The sequence below is a fragment of the Myiozetetes cayanensis genome, unplaced genomic scaffold (assembly GCF_022539395.1).
Source record: "Myiozetetes cayanensis isolate MyiCay16 unplaced genomic scaffold, myiCay2020 scf5-8, whole genome shotgun sequence".
NCBI lineage: Eukaryota > Metazoa > Chordata > Aves > Passeriformes > Tyrannidae > Myiozetetes > Myiozetetes cayanensis.
In genome coordinates, this window is record NW_026087742.1 from 372499 (window position 1) to 388147 (window position 15649).

The following is a 15649-nucleotide window of genomic DNA, read 5'->3' on the forward strand; positions in this document are numbered from 1 at the left end:
CCCTCACAACTCTCTACATCTCTGTGAAGCAGTTTAAGTCATCTCCATGTTTTCCTTGGCAAAAGGGACAGGCTGAGACAACATCCAGCAGTATTTACATACTGACAAGGGATCATTTTTTAGGTCATGAGACACGACCCTGTGGCAGCTGCCCCTGTCTGCCTTCTGCTGTCTTGCTTTGCAGAGCTCGCAGGTGTGCTCCTCAACACCCCTGGTCTCAAGAATGAGGTTTACAAAACCTGGCCAAGTTTCCCACCCAGACTCTGTGAGAGAGTTCAGAGGGGGTGCAGCAGCAACTGGGAAAGATGTGAAAAACGGGACCTTGGCAGAAAGGTTGTGAGAATTGGTTCACAGTAGAAGGGGGAGAATGGGAGCATATAAACACAAAGGGATGTTGTGCTGGTTTAAAGGCAAACCGGCAGGAGAAATTGAACCCAACTCAAAAGAGATTATAAGTCAGAATTACAATGTAATAACAATAATACAATAAATACAATTATACAGATAAACAATTGGTTTTAACCCACAAAAAAACCCCAGATGTATAACCCGGCACCCCGGGGCACGAACAGAACGGCGTTCATTGGCCCCCCGTGCTGAGCCCCACATGGGCCCTCTGAGTTCAGAAATAAAAGGAGAGGAAGAACCTCTTGGTGCGAGTGGTGGTTGCAGTCTGGTCGAGGGTCTGGTCCTCCTCTGGATCCCACGAGTGGTAGCAGAAGTCCCAAGACCCCAAGGTTACCCACACTCGGGTTCAGGCAGGAATGCCCAGCACCTCCTCCAGGGCGGGCAGTTCCACAGTGGCTGATGGTGAGTTGTGGGTGTGAGGACAGGAACATCCTCCTATCTCTTAACACCCAGCTCACAGCCTGAGGGGTCAGGTGTGCTCTGGGCAGCTGCTGCAAATGGTCTGTTGTCAACAGTTTCTGGGAAATGGCATAGAGGGTGTAGAATACACAGTTTGGGTTACACCCACAACAATGATGAACTGGTCCCAGCTGCTCTAACTAGGACATTATCCACCCCTTATTCTGTACCATCTATGTCATGCCCAAATTACCACCCTTTAAAACTATATATATATATATTTACAATGAAACATTACAGACCATTCTCACCCAAAACTAGGTCCCCTTGGGGTACACAACGTGTTTCCCCATCTTTTTGCATTACCTACCAAGTGAAACCAGGTCCTTGAGCCAAAACAACCCCTTGGATGGGTTTGCCTTTGCTTGAGCTGGGACTAATCCCAACAGTCTTCCCTAGCATACCTCTCATATGCACCACGGGGACTTTATCTCCATCTACAGCATGCAAGGGTTCTGACTGGGCAGGGCCAGCTCGACTGATGGAGCCTTGGGTGTTGACCAACCAGGTGGCCTTTGCTAAATGCAGCTCCCAGTGTTTGAAACTCCCCCCACCCAGTGCCTTCAAGGTGGTTTTGGGGAGTCCATTGCACCACTCAACTTTCCCAGCAGCTGGTGCATGGTAGGGGATATGATACACACACTCAATGCCGTGCTCTCTGGCCCAGGTGTCTATGAGGCCGTTCCTGAAATAGGTCCCACTGTCAGACTCAGTTCTCTCTGGGGTGCCGTGTTGCCACAGGACTTGCTTTTCAAGGCCCAGGATGGTGTTCCGGGCAGTGGCGTGAGGCACGGGGTGTGTCTCCAGCCATCCAGCGGTGCCTGAGTCCTTCTTGTTCCATGAAGGAATGAAAACTGTCCCAGAACAGTTTAACCAGCATACATATATCCAGGTTCCTGCTTGGGAGCAGCCTTTTGGTGGGATAGTTTGTGTCCCATCTGTGAAGGCACTGCTATGGGTGGTGCTCACATTTTCCTCTACAAAGGGTGCCAACAACATATTCGGGACTGGTGATGACAATAGGGGGTGCTCAGCAGGTTCAGGGCATCCAGCAACTTTTTGGGACTGTGCTCAGAGGACAATCTGGGTGAAAGCTGGTGACCATGAAAAGTGAGGCTTTATGTAAAATGTCATTATTTAATACATTTTCCCCCCAACTGTTTTGTTTGTTCTATGTTGACCACAGCCTTTCTCTTCCTCTGTTTTACACTGGAGTCCTCTCTCTGTTTCAAGCTGTTTGTCCTACACAGGACATAAACTCAGCAAAGTTTGATCTCAAGCTGAACTTTTGAACTGTATCATATCTGAGTGGATGGGAGATTAAGTCAAGGGAATTTATGCACCCATATTTCATCAAGAGATGAGGCCTCTCTTCCTTGTTTATTATTTCTAAAATATTTAATTTTTTAGAAATAATATTATTGACTAGGAGAAAAAAAACAAACCTGCTCTAATTGTAACAGTCATTTCAATGCACTAAATTATTATAATATCAGCCAACTCTGTGCTCCAAAGGGTGCAGGCAAGCATGAATTATGGGCTGGCACTCTGTCAAAAATGCAGCTATTGTTCTCAAAAACAGGATGCAGACCAAGGGGAAATGGTGTCTAGTCTTGACTGTTCATAGTGTAGGCATGAAAAAAATCACTGTAGTCCTGAAAAGGTGGGAGGTCAGATCTTCACGGGAAAATTATTTTATAGCTACATTCTCCTGACGCTGCTGATTTCCACCATGGAGGGGTCTGGCTCACCAGGCAGAGATGAAAGCCTTTGCTTCGTCCATCATGTTGAGGATGGAATGGGCAGAAGACTTCAAAGCAGCATTTGATAACTTACAGACTTGGAAAGTTCCTTGTAAGCCACGCAACGAGGAGACTCCGTTTGGAGCATCCTTATCCAGCAAGTACCTGCTGGCACACAGCTCTCACCCGGCAGGGTGTGTCAGTAGCTCACGCACCAGATTTGCAACAAAACAGGTTCTGCACTGGCCAAGGGTGAAACTGTGCACAGATGGGGGGCTCTGCACTCACCTCAAGGCACATTTGCTGAATTGCCTTGCAGTGGCCATTCCCTGGGTCCCCCAGGGTAGGAGCTAAACTTGAGGCTTCTAGTTTAACAGCCAGACCAACAATCTGCTCCTTGGCCAAAGCTCAGTTGAATGGGACTTCCCTGTATTGTTCCACTGGCAGGATGACTGCCCTCCTCCCTCCCTTGGGTCAGGAAAACTGATGAGGGGTTCCCCAAAGGGAGCTGGACCCCGGGATGTTGTGAGAGAGAGCCCCTTTCTGCTGTTTAGCAATACAATACTTAGATACATTGAAGAGCAGCTTCTCCTTGCAGTGGAGGGAAGGAGAGAGGGCTGGAGCAGGGAACACAACCCAGGGGCCTCAGCAGCAGATTTGCTGCCCCTCCAGGATGATTTTGGATAAAGTTGAGTCCTCGCCATACATGAGGCATGATTAGTCAGCACTATCAGCCCCATTTCCCTTTAGGGTCCTACTGTGGTACCTGCAGGACAGCAACCTCTGGAGAAGAACAAGGTTTGGTGTCTGTGGATGAAGGAGTAAGTAAGGATGGAGCCAGTCTGGCAGTCAGCTCCCACAAATGAGCGGGTGTCCCACGTCAGGACTGCACTGGGTGCAGCCCAGTCCCTCCCAGTGAGGAACAGTGCCCCAGCCCTCACTGCCTCTGCATCGTGCTCACAGTGCAGCAAAGCAAAGGGGTGGATGGGGCAGGGCTGAGGCTGAAGCTCTCCCTGGGACAGAGCACAGCCCTCTGCTCTCCCCCTGGACAGGGGAGGTGGGCTGGGAGGGTGCAGAGAGGCTGGACGGCAGTGCAGGGCAGGGGCTTCTGGCTGAGTCGGCAATGTTACTCATGCAGAATTCTGGCTACCTGCTCCTGGCTGGGGATGTTTAACAGATAAGCAGTTCCCTGATTAGCACTTGCAGAAGGGATAATCGATTTAGTAACCCAAGTGCTACATTTTTCTCACAGCGAGAGTATTTGTCCCTAGTGGGGGGGCCTGGAAAACGCCCTAAATGGGCAGGACAGGGCAGCTGGGGGTGCAGGCAGAGGTCGTGCAAGATAGCAGATACTCTCTTCCTGCAGTACTTTTGGGTCTTCAGCCTCTACTTGCAAAGTGCCAGGTAGTGCAAGAGGCAGTCTGACCAGCCTGGGGTGCATGTGGATACAGGCTGCAGGACAGCGCTTTTTGCTGGTTTTTGTCACTGGTTTTTTTATTAGCTATGCTTATAAGGTAAAACAGCCTCTCTTCTGGAATAGCTTCCCTTTGACTGTGTCCTGCTTACTTGCAGGTGATTCTCACTTGCTGTAGAGATAGCAGGACCTCTCTTGTTCATTTTTCCTATAAATTCTGGCTTGAAGGATGGTTCACATGAACTGTAGTGCTTGGAAGGCAGAGGTCTGGAGGAGAGCAAGTCGCTGTCATCACTGGGTAAGAATGGAAATCACAGCCAATTAATCATTATCATTTATTGACCTACAGCATGTAAATTAATTAGCATTTGAATATCTAAGCCCCTTTCTTCTAAGTTTGCCAAAACTGCTGTAGTCCAGGCAGCAATTCCTGGCCTGTGCAGGAGGACTGGGACTGAGCCTTGCAGGAGTTAATGGAGTGCAGCAGTGGAGGTGGAAGCTGAGTGTACGAGCTATGACTCATAGTCACTTGTTCGTATCCCTCTATTGTTTGCATTGCTTGTACTGTTTGCAGAGCTCCCATTTCTGAAACCTGGCAGCTTTGGCCAGCCCAGTGGAAATAAACAACAATTCAGAATTAACATCAGAGGAATAAATACCCCAAAGACTAACCAGTACACAGAGAAGTCACCCAAAAAGCCAAGTATGGAAGGTCCTGAGTGTTGGGGAGGTTGCTCTTCACAATAAGGTTAATTGATGGCATAACCAAAGAAGGGCCACTTGGGGTTTTGGTTGTGGATCCAAATAGGGTGTGGCAGGAGTCCAACCAGGGCACCACTGCCAAGGCAGATGGGAAATCTGAGAACCCAGTAAGGAAACTAAAGGAGAACGAAGGGAACTAAAAATTCAAACCTGATAAGGGACACTATTCATGCACAAGGGAAAAAAATAGTGCTTGTACATACACAGAAATTACTTAAGGTCTTTTAAGCCACTCATACTGCTATGGCATGAAATTATAGATAGAAGGGATTGGAATAATCATTCTCTATTCCAGGGACATTCCCTTGTCCTGGGGTTGATATTGAGCTGCTCCTAATCTTCCCTTTCATGAATGGCACATAATCCCAGCCTTGGTTTCTGCTGATTATTCAGTCTAAATACATCAAACTGTACAGCTCAACTCAAGTGCATTATTTAACCACCCCAACAGCAGATGGCTTGAAAATTTTATTTGAAGTTGATATAGCCTGTTTAGTTTCTTCTTGGGTAGTAGCAATATGTATGATGGGATTCATATTCACCAACCATACCTCCACCAGCCCTGTTCTAGATAGAAACAATCCCCCTTCAGAGCAGCACATGCAGCCTTAGCTGGGCCCAGGAATGATGTGTCAGTCAGTGAGATGCCACTTATGTCTTTCATTTTCATGCGGAAAAAAAAGAAAAAAAAAAGAAAAAACCCAACAACAAAACCTCCAATGACACAAAAAACTCACTGGAAATTTATAGCTGAAAGTAATTTTGCAGTAGTCCCAAGGAAATCCAAAGCAGATGTCTTCAAGCAGCAGAAACAGAGCAGAGCTGACCAAAGCCTCTGTGGCACAGACAACTTTAATCCATGTTTCAAAGGCTGAACTGAGAGTGGATCTGTGCTTCAGAACTTGGTTTGTGCTTCTGCCATAAAGGAGTTATCCAAAACAATGTACTTGGCCTTTGTTTTCTCATAAGCAATGCAAAGAACACAATTCATTTTCTTACGATCTCTTTCTTACGGTCTTTTCCTTTGGCCTCTTGTCTGTATTTGGGAATGCTTGTCCCCAGTTTTGACTCCTAGCAGATACATCTTTGTTGAATGACTTCAGATTTATTGCATTCTTGTCATGGTGTTCCAGTCTCATTTACTTCTCTAGCATCACCGGAGGTTGGAAAGAGCTCTGGGATTCACATAAGTCCGGGTAAAAGCCCAAGTACAACTGGTTGTGCACTAGAAAAGCACTGAGTCAGTCTTAAAAGGATCCAGTCTAAATCAATGCATCATTGCCATTGGAAAATGTGCAGTTTCAGTCTCAGAGTTTCCAGAACATGTAGACAGCATTCTGACACCAAGAGATTACAAACATGTGTTTGGGCTTTGTCAGAAAATGGGAAGGGATCAGAAAACGGTTATTGGGGAAATGAGTTTGATTCTCAAAATTATACTTCCCATTACAGCAAAGTGTTACCTGTTTCATAATGTGTTGAGCTGGGGAAAACATTCAAGAGGAAAAAAACCTTCATAGATCATTAATGAGTGCAACAGCAAAAGTAATGATGTACTGGTCCTAGTAATTAGAAACATCACCAAGTGTAATAAAATGGACCATCATCAAAGGACTCTTATATTAGAAAAATGTGCGGATTACAAAGGGAGGCTGTTAATGATATATAAAAATTGCATAATAGTGTAATGATTAACAGTCATCTGAAATCCTGTCCTAGACACATAAGTAATTCCCTTATTTATGTAATGGCTGTCCTCATTCCTTTCCACAATATTTACTCTCTTATGCATTTTGCAAAGTTAGTAATGTAACTTCGAGATTTTGGACTGTATGTGCACCTCTGTTGTTGAAAAATCCTGTAAAAAAAAGAGGTGTGGTTTGACCTGGGAGCTCTGAAAGAATCAAAATGGGCCATTTGCAGCACTGGGACTGAGAAAAAAACCCAAAACAATTTCTAGAAAGAGCCTTTCATTTCACTATTTCCTCCCTAAAATTTGGGGGAATTTTGTTGGGATTTTTTTCCCCCAATCTTATTTTCATTTCACCACAACTCAGAAATGCTCTTCAAATGTAGAGAATTCAGCTTACCCAAGTAATCCCTTTAAATTCCCGTTGAAGTTGTGATAAGACAGCAGCAGCACTTATAATCCTGACGGTCAAGAAAATATCCTGGTGTCCATTACAAACAATAGAAAAACTCTTGATATTTCCATAGAAGCTGGATTTTTAAGATGCACTTTGTCCATGTGCTGGTTTAAAGGCAAACCGGCAGGAGAAATTAACCCAACTCAAAAGAGATTATAAGTCAGAATTACTATGTAATAACAATAATACAATAAATACAATTATACAGATAAACAATTGGTTTTAACCCACAAAAAAAACCCCAGATGTATAACCCGGCACCCCGGGGCACGAACAGAACGGCGTTCATTGGCCCCCCGTGCTGAGCCCCACATGGGCCCTCTGAGTTCAGAAATAAAAGGAGAGGAAGAACCTCTTGGTGCGAGTGGTGGTTGCAGTCTGATCGAGGGTCTGGTCCTCCTCTGGATCCCACAAGTGGTAGCAGAAGTCCCAAGACCCCAAGGTTACCCACACTCGGGTTCAGGCAGGAATGCCCAGCACCTCCTCCAGGGCGGGCAGTTCCACAGTGGCTGATGGTGAGTTGTGGGTGTGAGGACAGGAACATCCTCCTATCTCTGAACACCCAGCTCACAGCCTGAGGGGTCAGGTGTGCTCTGGGCAGCTGCTGCAAATGGTCTGTTGTCAACAGTTTCTGGGAAATGGCATAGAGGGTGTAGAATACACAGTTTGGGTTACATCCCCACAGTGATGAACTGGCCCCAGCTGCTCTAACTATGACAGTCCATCGGGCCCTGATGAAAGGATAATAATAGATAGGTGGGAGAGAAGACTGATGGTCATCTGGTCATTTAGCTCTTCCCATTCAGGTCTTGCAATAATTTTGATGCCACTTTTGAATCAAATTAGGCATTTAAGGAGCTCAGGTATCAGCTTGTCACTGGCAGGTATTTTTGTCATATGTTGCTGATCTCTTTCACCTCAGCTCTTCAGGTTACCTCTTCAGGATCTTCCCAACCTGTATCTCTCTAAGACTGCATGGAATATAGATCAGTTGCTGGGTCAGACTCTTCTACAATCAGTCTCTGAAAGTGCCATTTGTTTTTTTTGCCAATGGCAAAACCGGTGGGCTCAGACACAGATATTAACATCACACACACCTGTATTTAGCCTGACAAATGCCACCGGTATGGTTCCAATATAAAACACGCCTTGTGCAATCTAGTTTCAAATATTTAAAGTCTTGATGGCGCAGTTGGGTATCCCCTACGTTGTAGCAAAGGAGAAAGATCTCCAAAGCCACTGCTCTGCACGTGATGTTTATTGGAAGTAAAGCGTTTCTGATATCTGCTATTAAGTGATAATGTGAGAGGCTGGAGAGCAGCCTCACAGTTTATAACTCAATACACTTTCTGGTTGTCTAGAGACCAGATGTTTAAGCAAGAAGATGATTAGCACTGAGTAGGTGGAATGTTTGAGGACAGGATGATAATGTAGAACTGAAATTGCACATTCTCTGGAATCTTACGTGACTGTAAATCACAGTGGGCTTCTTCATATTGCACCAGGAGCCAAATTCCAGGTATGTCCTCCATCAAAATGAAATTTTGTAACAGTGAGAACAGCTATGGTCTGGCTTTGAACAAAACCCAGTTAATAAACTGGGGGGATGAAAGAAAATGTATTTGAATTTCAAGGTAGCATGAATTAAAAAAACCAACTGATCACCTTCTACCATATTGTTATAATGAAGTTGAATGGACAAATGAGTGCAGCACATAATAATCAAAGCAATTCATAGGATTAGTCTTTGGAGAAGGCAAAGTTTTCTTCCTTTGTGTATGAAAAAGGAGTTGAAATCCTGAGTACCCACTCACCAGAGTGCCAAAACAGGGATTAACAGAGAGATTCTCTTGTCCCTCTGTCCTCTACAGTGACATCTCAAGAGTCAGCAACAGTTCACAACAACTGTGTTGTGCTAAATGGGCCTCTCCAAGGGGAGCAGGGACTGGATAGATCAGGTTCATCAGAAAATGGGTGGCCACGTACACAGTTTCAGGTGAATGGTACCTCTCGGGTTTCAAATCCCAGCCATTTCTAGGAACAGCACCTTACACACAGTTCAATAGAAAGATAACCCTATTTCACCTCACTGCTAAGCCTGATGACACATTAACTTTACAAGTTGGCAGCTTGACGTGTTTTTTCTAACAAGCTCAGAGCCAAATGCCAGCACTAAAACTCTGGCAAGGGTTTTGATTTGAATGTGGCAAAAGTTTCCCTCCATGTCTGAGCTCTGGACGCTTCTCCCTCACTGTGGACATTTCTGATCCTGTTTGAAGGGCTGTAGGAGGACCCTCACCTGGGATTGTCTGTCTCCAGCCCTCAACCGGTGTCCTCCCACAGCAGCAGCAGCAGCAGCAGCAGCAGCAGCAGCAGCAGCAGCATTGGCCAATAGCAAAATGATGTGACCAGATGAGCTTTTCATAGAGGCTGGGTAGATTATTTTCCTTTGGAGAGATGTAAACAGGATCAACGCTTCCTCCCTGCAAACATTTACACGTGCATTGGGCTCCTTTTATCGGAGTGGGCTGACTGAGCTCAGACCCTTGTGAGCACAGAGTTCAGTGTGTGTGCAAATGCTACCAGCACGGGCGTTGGGAAGCCAAAGACAGCCCTTAGGCAAACAGTTCTGGATAATCGTGGGTGGTTTAAGAAGTGACAGCTTGTCAACTGATCTCTGGGACTTGGCTTGGGTGGGTTTGTGATGAGCAGGGGCATCAGGCACGAGCATTTCCCTGTGGAGCTGAGTTGGGTGGGGGGCAGGAACATGCACAGCCAGGACGCCTCAGGGGCAGCAACGTTTTGGTAAAGGTCAGCAGAGATGTGCTGCCAAACCTTCTCCAAACCCACTTGTCAAAGTCACTGCTGCAAGTGGTAGGAGGGCTGTGCAGGGCACGAGGAGTGTCTTTCTATTTTAGCTCAGGGAGCTGCACAGATCCTGCTGTAGGTTTGGGGAAAGGCCCTGTAACCCCCTTGAAAAACAAATCTCCAATTTATCTCAACACTGTCTCTTGCCAGAGGGAGCAACGCTGAAAAGGTTTGCGCAGCTGAAGTGATTACTGACATTGCTTGGAAGCATTTACCTGAACACAATGACTCCTGACTGGCAGGACAATCTAATAGAGACATTTTCAGAAATTCCTCTTTATAAATCACTTTTTTTTTTTTTTTTAACTGCATCTGTGAGTCCCAAATGTGAGAAATGGCAGGCAAACTAACGAACCTGAGGGTAGAACGTAACTGAGAATTTGCCACCTTCTTCTGAGTCTCCCTCATCCATGCAGGTCAAACCAGCAAGGTTCAGAAATGTGAATTTTATCTGACAAGCTCCCCCACGGAGGAGGGAGGGCTGTGTTACACAGTGGGCTGTTGGTACAAGAGGTGTACGTGCTGAAATAGAGGCTTTCTGGGATTTCCTATAAAAGACCTGGAAGGAGATAAACCCAGTAAACAAATGTGACAGCACTGCAGGCCTGAGAGCGTCTGCTGAATAAACCTGAGTCATGGGAATTACAACTGCTCCTTCCTCAGAAACACAGGAGTGTGCTGGGAGGAAGGAAAGGAGAAACACAGCTCTTGGCACCATCAGGGAGAACACACCAGAGTGTGCCAGGATCACTCTCATAACGGATCTCTTACATGATCTATTAATGTATTAATAGATAAAACTAGTCATAAGAGATCTTGGGAAGGTTTATTATAATATGCCTTCCCAGGATCTACTGCGAGTGGTTTTGGTCAGTATTTCTTTGCAAAACTCCTGTCCTTTGCAGGGTTCTTTTGTTTGTTTGTTTTTAATTAGATTAAATATTGGCCTAAACTGCAGAAGCAGAGGTGAATCTCTAAGAATCTGTGACTATATGAAGAAAATAATGTGATACTCTGAGCTTGGATGTGGTCTTTTTGGTTTAGGTTTCCACTTAGACTTGCCAGGATCAGTTCTCTGATCTGACCTCCTTCCTCAAAGATGCAAGGTCATGAATGGCTGAGCACCTTCAAAGCCCCATAAAATAGAGCTCAGCACCCCAACTGCACCTGGCTGCAGCAGAATTGGGACATACTGGAGATTCCACAGGGTTCAGGCCAAAGCAGCTTCCTAAAAAATTGCAAATATAAGTGGGAACTTGCACTATCTCACTGACCTTAGAAAAATCCTTGCTTTGAGGCATGAAGGGTTTGGAGAGGAGGGTAAATGTACCTGTCAAGTTCAGTGAAGTGTGTAACTTCCAGGAAGAGGTTGGCACTTTGCCACTGAATTGAAGGGAACAGGATTTCCCCTTCCTTGAGCAATCTCACTACAATAAAGGTCAAAAGATGGTTCTTATCCTGATTTCTGCTCCTTTTATTGCCCTGTTTTCTCAGCCTCTGTATTCCTTACTAGCACTTGGGACCAGGTTTCCAGGGAAAGTTTTATTGCATATATTAATAGTGCCTGGAGGCAAATGATAATTTGTTATAGTGACCAGGTCTTTCCTGGTGTGCAACTTCTGCCTGTTCATAAAAGCTTTGTGGGTGGGATTGTTCAGCAAGAGGTAGCAGATTAAACCCTATGGGGTGTTTTGTTCAGTATCTTATTAAAGATTGGCTGTATATTTACAAAAGTTTACTCTCTCCTTTTTTTTTTTTTGTTGTTTCCTGCATTGAGTATTTAGTAAATACACATATATATGTATATACACACTATACATCCAGTGTCTTCTTGCAGAAGAAACGAACAGCAAGGGTGATGTTGCACACTTCATTACACACTGCAAAGCAAGGACATTTTTTAATGAGAATATAAGCTGTTGTCCTGGAGAAATATTTTTCCCTTAAAAATAATTTTGGTTAGTCACAGTTTGGATATATGAGAGTGAGATAGTTATCTTTGGCTGATTGCAAGTGTTATTATGAGCTATCTTAATATTTGAAAAGTGACTAAGGAGCCCTGACGCTCATCTTTGAACCTTTGACTGAGTTCATAAGGCCAGTGCTGTCTCCTCAGCAAGCACTGCTGGGCTGGCCATCCCTCATTTTCCACGGAATAAAGGCTGTGGGTGAGCGAAGGAACAACGCAGGTCTCCCAAATCAGCAACAAGTGGGTTGCCTTTCCACAGGACCCAAAGCACCACACCAAGCTGCATCAGATCAGTCAGGCAATGCCTTTCCTTACGTAGTAGTTTCCTACAGCTCAGGGCCATAAACCCCACTCCTTAAGGGTTCAGTGCCAAGAGATAATCCACAGCTCCTGGACTGGGAATATCTCAGTCCTCTGGCACCTCAACACCTCCTAATAGCAGAGGTATGAAATGCAGAGGGTTCTCAGTGGCCAGGACGGAACAGGCTCCCCAGAAAGAACCCCCACAAACATTCCAACTGTAACACATTTCTGACCTCCCTCCTCTAAATAAGTACAGAACACGAAAAACTCCCGATAATCCTTCCAAAACAAAACAGCCCACTCTATCTGCTCTTCCCCAGAGAGAATGAGGGAACAAGCACATGATACATTAGTCATGGGCTGTAAGATCAGAGGAGACCATGGCGATCGTCTTGTCTGACTTCTTGCTTAAGAGGTCATTGGGCTTCTGGCAGTTAATCCAGGCTGGAAAGGGAGACAAATATCCTGTGGTGATTTGGAGACTTGCTGGCAATGGAAATTCAACCACGTTCTCTGTGCTAAGCTGCTCCAATGACTTGTTTCACGGCTTTATTTTAAATCTCAGTTTGTCTAGATCTCCCCTCCACCCTCGAGGTCTCATTCTGCTTTTGTCTCTTGAGACTGAAGATTCTCCTAAATCATCTTCCAAAGTCAGTAGTGTAAGAATTTTTCCTCCTGGCTATGACAGCTACATAGTCTCAGCACCTTGTGACTTTTGCTACAGGCAAATTTTTCAACACCTTAATTATCGTTGGGTCTTTTGCCTGAATGTTTCCAAACGTTTGGTCCTCTGTTTTGGTTCCCCTACTAACGTATTTGGAGGTGCCATGAGATGATTACCTTCATCTGAGTGCAACCTCGTAAGTCTCTTCCAGTCTTGGTGCTTTCCATGATCTCATTCATTGTGTGTGTGCCTTTCACTTTTTATACTGTGGGATTTTATGTTTTCTTATGTGTTCTGGCTTTTCTTCCTTATCCTTTGCCTTTTCCCCAGTGTTTGTGTCATCTGTGAATAACTGATTCTGGTTTTTAGTGACACCGAGGCTCTGGTAGGACTCTCAAACTTCATATGGTCAGGAACATCTTTCCCCAGGAATGAGAACTGAGACAGCAACACATGGAAGGGCTTGCTTTGATTAAGTTTACTTATTTATAAATATTGTCTCTGCAAACTGGTGCAGATTCTTCATATGCAGATGGAAATCCTTCATTTTTTGTTACGTGGAATATCAGTTTTTAGTGTCATCACCTTGTCACAGCAAGTTGCATCAAGAGTACCTAATTTCAGTCCTGGAGAGGCCACCACTTGGAACTTGGACAAAAGCCCAAAGGTTTGTTCCTGATCCCCTCTTTGCTCAAGGATTGTCCTTAGTCCTGTAGTTTCCCACATGGAAGGAGCTCAGTTTGGCTCCTCTGCTGTGCAGAGCTTCTCCTTCATTCCCTGCTCACTCTGGGTTTCATCCTGCAGCCTTTCTCAAGGAGTTTATGAAGTCCAGCTGACATGAAGCAAGCCATTAACACATTTATTAGAAGCAAGAAAAAAAACAAAATTAAGAGTATATCAAATGCAGGAGCCTCACATTCCCCACAAGCTCATTTCCAGCAAATGTTGTCCACAGATCTTTCTCCAAGTTATTACAAACATCACTATTTTCTTTGATCCCAAACCACCAGAGATTTTGATATGAGCTGGCTCACCACAAAGCCATCTCGCTTTGACCTCAAAACCAACCCACAGGTTTGGTCACTGAAGAGACAACTAACACAGCCCCTTTAAGTAGGCAATCCTGTGGGAATGTCCCAAAACACAGACTTTCCTACTCTCAGTGTGAGGTCTGACACAACAATGAAGCAGCACAGGACCCAAATTACCAACCTCCCTGAACCAAAATTTAAAAAAAAAAAAAAAAAAGGCACAATTTCCTTCAAAGAAGGACACGCTTTGTTGAAAATTAAAAATCAGCTCTTTACATTTCTTCCGTGGCTATAAATTAGTTAACCAAGGCTCTGGTACACATGTATATGCATATAAATAATACAGGCAAGAGAGCAGAGTTCTGAGAAAAACTTCAAGGCAGTTCCCAGCTGAAAAAAGTCTATATTGCAGGGAGGTTGAATCGTAGCCCTTGAGGGTCTGGTGTGTGAATTGCTGCTGTGAGCCAGAGGGGAGGCAGTGGTTTTGTATTTGGGAACCAGACTCTGTAGGACTTGTTGCAGGATATTTAATTCTTCTTGGCTTTAATTCCTGATTTTTCTCATTACAAGGAAAGAAGACACACGCAGGTCAAATTTTGCTTTCATTTGTATCACTTCAACCCCAGGAGGTCTGCAGGACCCTCCAGGAGCTCCTCCAGAGGCTCGCCAAGAATGGGAATGTTGAGCATAACTGACTCATCTGCCTCCTTGAAATCCCAGACACTGTACCTGATGCCAAGAGGGAGTCCATGGTGTCCTGCTCTTCCTCACAACTGCTTGTCTTTGCTATCACACAGCTTGTTCTCCTCTGGGAGAACAGTGGGACAGTGGGTTCCTGGGGAACTTACAGTTGGAAAACCCCCACTGTTAGCCCATGGATTTCCTTGGCCATTCCAGGAATTAAGGTTCCTTCAGGATTTCACCTTTGAATCCTTGCCCTGTTTTTTGTGTGAATATTTTATTAGCAAAGTTAAGCCACAGTTGAAAGCAACTGGGCCACCTCTGCTTTGCTTGGAAGATCATGGCTCTGCCTACTCACCTAAGAGCGCCAGTCTAACAGGATTCAGAAAAGGGCAGGTACCTGCTTATGGTGATGTTTGCTATCCAGACAGGACTTTGTTCTTAGTCAAACTAGTAAAATTGAGTTTGATGAAGTTGTAAGACCAGGGTGGATCAATTTGATTTTTCTGCCTGATTGCCTGTATAATGCAAGGAACAGGCTCCTTTGGGCGAGTTTGTGTTTGCACAGAAGAGTATTTCTGTAAGAAAAGCATTCAAGTTTTACTGAAACATGGCCTTGATTAAATGTTACAATAGGTATGTGTTTTTCCTAAATGCTGTTAATAATGTGTGCTTTAATTAGAGACCAAAAAAAAAGGGTTAATAAGGAATGCTTAGATCTAAGATTACAACTTACAGTTTGTTCCTTCTGGGGAAAAAAACATGCTGCTAGTTCATGATCTGGGTCAAAGTGTTCATCCTTTTTGAAACACTAGAGAATTCAAGAATTTCAGAAGCAAGGACACACTGGTCCATCCTATCCTTGAGTTTGTGGTGACCTTCCTCCAGGACCGGGAGAGAGCATCGGGTTGGGTTCACAGTTTCACAGTTCTTCTTTCCTGACTTATGAACAGGATTCCCAAGATGCTTGGCTTGCATCTTAGCAGCTGTTCCTGGAAATTTTGCATTCCATTGATCCGTCTGTCCCAGCAGTCATTCCCAGTTCAGTGCAACCAACTGGTGTATTTTGAAGTCAGCAGGACAGAGGAATTGGGAGGGGTTTGTGCTGTTTTTATTAGCTTCAAACATTTCCTTAGTACTTTATATCATGTATTTCATCTGGAAGCAAACACACTATAACTCCAACCGTGATGAAAGTGTG